Consider the following 7,958-nt stretch of genomic DNA (forward strand, 5'->3'; position numbering starts at 1 on the left):
TGTAGTGTTTACATGGACGCTAAACAAGTGCGTTTGATGCGGTTGATGTGCGTTTTAACATTGCTAAGAAAATTCCCGCTCCTCCGTGAGAGATGCGTTCTCCCGCGGCCGTCAGCCTCGTCCTGCTCGCCACAGTAAACATGATGAATGGCGACTGTAGAACGCAAAAGCCGAATCCCGGACATTTTGGGTCTCTAAATCCCTGGCAAACTCATCACTTAGGCTAGCCTTGTTGTTTTCAACTGTGCTCTCTAACCGGTAGGCGTGGCCTCCTAAGGCAGCGAAGCAAGTGCATTCTGGGAGTTGTTGTCTTTCATCCACATAAGCCAAAAATACATTTTCTGGCTTTTCTCAGTCTAGAAAGCTCCAAATTCAAAAATTTCTCCACATTTCTTCTACTTAAATGACATATTTTAAATACACATTCATCTTCCCAGAGGTGAAGTATCCCTTTAAGGTAGTAAAATCTAAAAAATCAAATCCTCCCTGTTTTATTGAATTCATCAGTACTGATTTTCTAATAAAGTGGGTTTTATTTTTCCAAACAAAATTATTTAACATGCTATCAACCTTTTTTAATGTTCCTTTATCAACCTCCAGGGAGAGAGCTGCATACGTTAGTCTCGACAATCCTTCAGCTTTAGAGAGTAGAATTCTTCCTCGTATCGACAAGTCTCTCTGCAGCCAAGAATTGAGTTTCTTTTGGGTTTTCAATATTAGAGGATCGAAATTTAGTTTACATCTTGTTTTTTGGTCTTTATGAATTACAATTCCTAAGTATGTTACTTGATCTTTAACAGGGATATTGCATATAGAGGGAACATTACAGCTTTTGATTGACATTAACTCACATTTTTTAATATTTAGGTACAGACCCGAAGCTCTGGAAAAGGAATCAATCAATCTTAAAGCTAAAGGGATTTGAGAGGCATCATTCAAAAACAAAGTGGTGTCATCAGCCAGCTGGCTAATAATAATTTGTCTATCGTCAATTGTAATACCTTGTAAATTACTACTGGAAATGTGCAGAGATAAAAATTGCGAGGCAAGCAAGAATAAATATGGAGATATCGGACAGCCTTGTCTTACTCCGCGTGACAGATTGAATCTTGGTGAGGTTCCAAATTTTAATTTAATAACACTATTATTATTTATATACAATGTCCTGACGGCTCTACAAAACGAATCTCCAAACCCAAATTTGGTAATGGCTTGAAATATGAAATTGTGCTCAAGTGAGTCAAAGGCTTTGTAGAAGTCTAGGAAAAGCAAATAGCTATCATTAGGGATGAGTTCTTCGTAATCTAAAATATCTAGGACTAATCTTACATTATTCGTAATGTGACGTTTTTCCATAAAACCTGATTGTGATTCATCGATAATACAATTAAGGACATCTTTAATTCTTTTTGCTAAAATTAAAGCTATAATTTTATAATCATTATTCAAGAGGGTTATCGGTCTCCAATTTTCTAAACATTCTTTATCTTTATTTGGTTTGGGTATCAAAGTGATGACCCCTTGAGTCATGCTTGGTGGAAGAGTTTCCGATTCCAGACTTTCTTCAAACACCTTTAGTAAGAAAGGGGATAAGCTCTCTGCAAACATCTTATACAACTCTGAGGTTAAACCATCACTGCCGGGACTTTTATTAGTTTTTAAACTCTTAATAGCCTGTAGAATTTCTGATTAGGATATATCATTATCACAAGCTTCTTTATCTTCTAAAGGAATAACTTTATTTTGATTAATAGATTCAAAAAAAGATTTGGCTGAACTGTCACAATATTTTGATGTATACAAGTCATTATAGAATTGGGAGCAAAAAGAAGCTATTTCCCTAGGATTCTCCAGAACTCTATCATTTGTACGGAGACGATCAACCGAAACATTCGCAGCATTGGATCTTTCCAACCTAAAAAAGTAGGCTGAATTTTGCTCTCCTTCTTCCAGCCATTTTTTCCTGGATCTAACGTAGGCTCCTTTAGCTTTGGATCTATAGAGGTCATCTAATTTACTTTGAAGTTTGCAATATTCAATGCTTTGAGTATCTGTCAATGGTTCCTTAAATGATATAGCAGATAGTTGTGATCACTCATGAATAGTAACTTGTTTTGTTCCTGAATGAATCAGTGCTTTTGATTGAATAGATTGAGTGAATGATTCAATGACTCACTCATGAAGAGCAACTTATTTTGTTCCTGAATGAATCAGTGCTTTTGAAGGAATAGAATGAGCAAATGATTCAATGATCAATTGATTCATTCATAAAGAGAGTAACTTATTTTGTTCCTGACTGAATCAGTGCTTTTGAATGAATAGATTGAGTGAATGATTCAATGACTCACTCATGAAGAGTAACTTGTTTTGTTCCTGAATGAATCAGTGCTTTTGATTGAATAGATTGAGTTAATGATTCAATTACTCACTCATGGAGAGAGTAACTTATTTTGTTCCTGATTGAATCAGTGCTTTTGAATGAATATATTGAGTGAATGATTCAATGACTCACTCATGAGAATAACTTATTTTGTTCCTGATTGAATCAGTGCTTTTGAATTAATATATTGAGTGAATGATTCAATGACTCACTCATGAGAATAACTTATTTTGTTCCTGAATGAATCAGTGCTTTTGATTGAATAGATTGAGTGAATGATTCAATGACTCACTCATGAAGAGAGTAACTTATTTTGTTCCTGAATGAATCAGTGGCTTTGAACGAATTAGTTAATTTAATATTTTAATAGCTGCATCTTAATATACTTCCGTCCTATATAGGGTGAAAAGAGTAGTATGTCCAAATTCACAAAATTCATAAAACAGAAGACAAAGAGTCCCTGAATGACCTACTACATCCAGTGAGATTCTGAAGTACTCCAACGGACACTTTACTATAAGGCCATGGGAGAGAATTTGTAAATGACAGTGAAGTTGCACAAATGATGAGGTCATATGAAAATGACAACATAACGAATCTTGCTCATCCAGATTACATTCATACTATATCGAGCATACTTTTTTAACAGCCGCAAAGTAATTACTTATTCAAAAGAAGTATCTATCAGAGAATATGCAATTTCAGACACTTTAATTCCTGAAAAAATAAGTGCCTTTGGATAAATCGGTTGACTGAAAGATTCAATGACTCACTTATAAAGAGACAGCCTGTTTAAATCCTGGATCGTTTCATTTCACTACAATAGACTAAAAAAACGTATTTGGTTAATGAGATCACTGACTTGACTAACTTAGTTTTTTTTAAAGAGACAGTTCACCCAAAAATGAAAGTTTTGCATCATTTACTCACCCTCAAGTCTGGCAACCAGGCAATTGATGGCACCCATTGACTTCTATTATATTATATAATATTTGTGACATTTTGAAGAAGAAAAAGTGAAATTGTAAAACGTTCTCCAATTATCTTTGTTTTTATTTACAACTTTGAAAATCATATTTTACAGTGTCAGGCGAGAGAATCCATGGTTTTAGTGGGCCGACCCAACGATGACTGAAAATTTCCTACATTAAAATCTTTGTTGAAAGTCCATTCTTGACCTTGGCCATACATGAACACTGTATTTAGATGAATGACCTTCACACATTTCCTAAATATGCTCAGGCAGAATTTCAATAGTTAGCTTTTATTCTATTACTCAAAGCAGAGCATGCAAAAAGTAATACTATTACATATTGCTACTATTACTTTTGATGGTGATATAAAGAAATTGGTTTAATGCAATTGTGAGCTTCTAGTTAACTCTAATTTATCTATTTTCCCCCATAATTGTAGTTTTTGAGCTTCTTCCACTGCAAGAACAAAAAACAAACTGAGTGAATCTGACTTTCAGCTCAGCGTTTTATAGATCTGGCAAACCCAAGGTACAGAGATTGAATCAGACTCCAGTGGAGATTGGCTTTTGTTCAGTTGGAAGTTTATCTTATTCCTTGACCACACTGAACATGTGCTGAAAGGTAGCAGAGGATTACGTCTGCATTTATGGAAGTTAGATTATATAATCCTAGTTTCCATGAAAATGAACTAATCATGCTTTCTAATAGCTGACATGTGGAAGATACTGTAAGCTGAGACATATCTTAACTAGGATTTTTCTTCCTAAATACAGAAATGTTCAATTCCAGTAATATTAATACTATTTTTTGATTGTAATGAATCTCTCTAGTACTACAGATATAATAGCAAAGCAGTTTGTGTATGCCCTTACCTTATTGTACTTGAGCACACACAGTTCAGACATATGAGTGACAGTTAGTTCGATGTCCATTCAGGTGTAATTTAGCTAGGGCTGTAGTCAAGACCACCTTTGTCGAGTCCAAGACAAGTCCAAGACCATGACTAGTCGAGTCCAAGTCAAGACCGAGTCCAAAGAGGTTCGAGTCCGAGTCAAGACCGAGTCCAAAAAGGTTCGAGTCCGAGTCAAGACCGAGTCCAGGACAGGAAAAAAAAAGTCTGCTAAAAAATATAGGCTAGTCTATAGAAATTAAATCATTATGTAATAATGAAATAATGAATAATTTTAATTTTATTTAAAATAATTGACTAATTCAAAGAACAACAAAAAAATAATAATTATATAGCCTAGGCCTAACACATTCGTTTTGACTGTCTGATCAGCCTTACATTCTGTTCCTGTCAATCATACACGCGATGTCAACCAATTAAACTGCATGAGGGAAGACCGAGACAACTCACAGACACACACACACACACACACAAGAGATGCGGATAAACCGCGGATCGGGCGGATGACGTGACGAAAAATAATATTTTAATTAATTTCGGGCGGGTGGCGGCTGAAGCAATCAAATGAAAAAAGTTTGCCACTAAGCAAACCTGCAAGTTATGAGCTGGGTTATTTTGTTTCGATATTAGCTATATTTTAAAACAGCCAGTCATTGCGCCTACCACTCATGGAATAGGCAAAGAAAGAAAGGTAAGAAAAAAAGTCGTAAAACTTTGCCCATTAATTAGATGTGCAAGCAGGGCCGGAGTGGGGCCACTTTTCAGCCCGGGAGTTTCAGGCCCAAGACCGGCCCACTTTTTCCATGGTGGAATTCCAAATTAGCACTTTTTTAAAATTGGATAAATGAAGCAACAGTTCAGCTCGTACTATTGTGTAGTTAGTATTAATACCATGGGTTAACAAATAATGTAAAGGTTAAATAATAATTCACTTAGACTTTATAAGAAGCAATTGCAACTTTTTCACACAATTCTGACGTTATATTTCGCAATTCTGACTTTATATTTCGCAATTCTGACTTTATAACACGCAATTGCTACTTTATATCACACAATTCTGACTTTATATCTTGCAGTTCTGACTTTATAAGCAATTGCGACTTTATTTCACACAATTCTGACTTTATAATTTGCAATTCTGACTTTATAACACGTTTTATGATTTTATATCACACAATTCTGACTCTATATCTGGCAGTTCTGACTTTATAAGCAATTGCGACTTTATATCACACAATTCTGACTTTATATTTCGCAATTGTGACTTTATAACACGTTTTATGACTTTATATCACACAATTCTGACTCTATATCTTGCAGTTCTGACTTTATAAGCAATTGCGACTTTATTTCAGGCCGTTCTGATTTTACATCTTGCAATTCTGACTTTATAAGAAGCAATTGCGACTTTATATCACGCAATTCTGACTCTATATCTCACTATTCTTTATAACACGCAATTGCAACTTTATTTCAGGCAATTCTGACTTAATATCTCACAATTCTGACTTTTTAACACGCAATTGCGACTTTATTTCAGGCAATTCTGACTTTATATCTCGCAATTCTGAGAAAAAAATTCAGAATTGCCAGATGTAAACTCGAGATAAAAAGTCGCAATTATCTTTTAAAATGTTTTATTCTGTGGCGGAAACAAAGCTTCCATAGCTTACCTCCTGGCCTCTTCCTCCCATCCATCCTCCCTGACGCGTACCGTTACGGCCGGCCCAGCTATCAGTAGGCGCCGGCGGAGCCGCGGTAGCCTCCCTGAGAAAACGTTTTGAAAAGACGGGCTATGGACCCAACCATTTCTATAGGAGGGGAGGGGAGAACTCCCTCACATGGTACAACCCATGCTGAGTTGCGCGCTGTGGTGGCAGAATGCGGAACGTGTGTATCCTAATGTAACTAATGTGACATTGAAATGTAAAAAAAATAAAAAAATAAAAATTCCTCGACCGGCCCAAAAGTGAAGCGGCCCACCGGGAATACTCCCGATTCTCCCGATTACCCACTCCGGGCCTGCGTGCAAGGCAAGCAGGCTAGTTTTCGGGGTGTTATGGACAATTAAAAATGTGAATATTCACGTTGCACTAGCGGTGGACTTTCAGCGAGTTTATTTAAACATTTATTTTTTAAAGAGCCGTTTGTGAGTCAAAAGAGCCGGCTCTTTCAGTGAGCTGAGTGAAACGAGCCGGCTCACGAAAAAGAGCCGAAATACTTATTAGGTGGCCAGTGTTTCACTTTCCCTCCAATAATATATTGTTTTAATATCGCGGCGACGTATGTGTGATTACTGGGAACATAATAAAGAAACCTGGACTCGGTCGAGACCAAAAGCCATATTTGGCAAGACCAGTGGCCGAGACCGAGACAAGTCCGAGTCCGAATAACAGCGAGTCCGAGACAAGTCCGAGACCATAGAAAAGCGGTCTCGAGTCCGGACTCGAGTCCAAGACCGGACTCGAGTACTACAGCCCTAGCACTGCAATTTATTGTTTTTATAATTTATGCAATTCTATTTTTGCATTATATTATTATTTAATTAATTTAATATTCTTTTTATTGAAAGCAAAAAGCATTTAATCAGGCAAAACAAACTATAGTGATGTGGAAATAAGCTTCAGACAGAGTTCAAAAACAAGTCCAAAAGTCATAAAGTTTATTAGGCTGTACAAAAAACAATAGTATGTGGTTATATTATAAATAGGACTTTAAAGCTGCAAATTAACACCGCTATTAAGACCACTTTCATCTTATAAAACTTAAAACAGATCCATTTTATTGTAAAACCACACATTCTTTTACATTTAGAGGCACATTCATTCCACTGTTTAAGCCAGTCACAGTATGTATAACCATGTCCAGGTGAGTTTCTTTTTTTACACTTATGTAACAAGCCCCTTTTTCACAGTGAACCGTGTTAGCTGTCAAAATTTTTACATGTTCAGCAAGTGGCCAATCAAAAGAAAACATTATTATTCTCTCACGGTCTATTCAGTCAAAACAGAAAGAGTTTGTTCAGTCTGATGAAATAGAAACATTCTGCCCTCTAGTGGTTTATATGTGAAACCTCACCTTTAACAAGAAATGAAATGACGTTGACTTTTATTTCAGTTTATTAATTATGTAAATGTAGCCTATTTGAATTTATTTTGATCGACTAATCAAAACCCTCCACATACTATGCCATGTATGGCTGTAAAACATAAAACAATCAGTCTATAACTATGAGCAACACGCTGACCATAATTATAACCAAATATTTGATCAGTCATAAATAAATTATTAATGTAGTTTGGATAGCCAATCGTTTCTCTTCTATCCTGTTAGCCTGTCTCTCTTTCTGATTCTGTTTCCGTGCCTGGAGAGCATTTTCCATTGATCAATCTCAATCTTTTTTTTTTTTGCCTCATGTAAGATAGGCTAAAGGGCAAGAGGCATCCCATTTATTCCATACATATTTATATATATATTTTTTCTACTTGTGTTATACTTTGGTGCTGTAGATATCAGTCATATCCACTTTAGAATGGACATTGCCAGTTTATATTGCACTAATGCTAATAAAACGTACTGTGATGTTGTTATGAATCAAATATTTGCAGCTAATATGAGGTAATAATGCAACATTACTTCACCAAAACAACTTTTTGTTACAGTGAGTGTCAATGGAATGAAACAACGACCTCGC

Source organism: Scardinius erythrophthalmus, assembly GCF_964197995.2.
Source record: "Scardinius erythrophthalmus genome assembly, chromosome: 16".
Classification (NCBI taxonomy): domain Eukaryota; kingdom Metazoa; phylum Chordata; class Actinopteri; order Cypriniformes; family Leuciscidae; genus Scardinius; species Scardinius erythrophthalmus.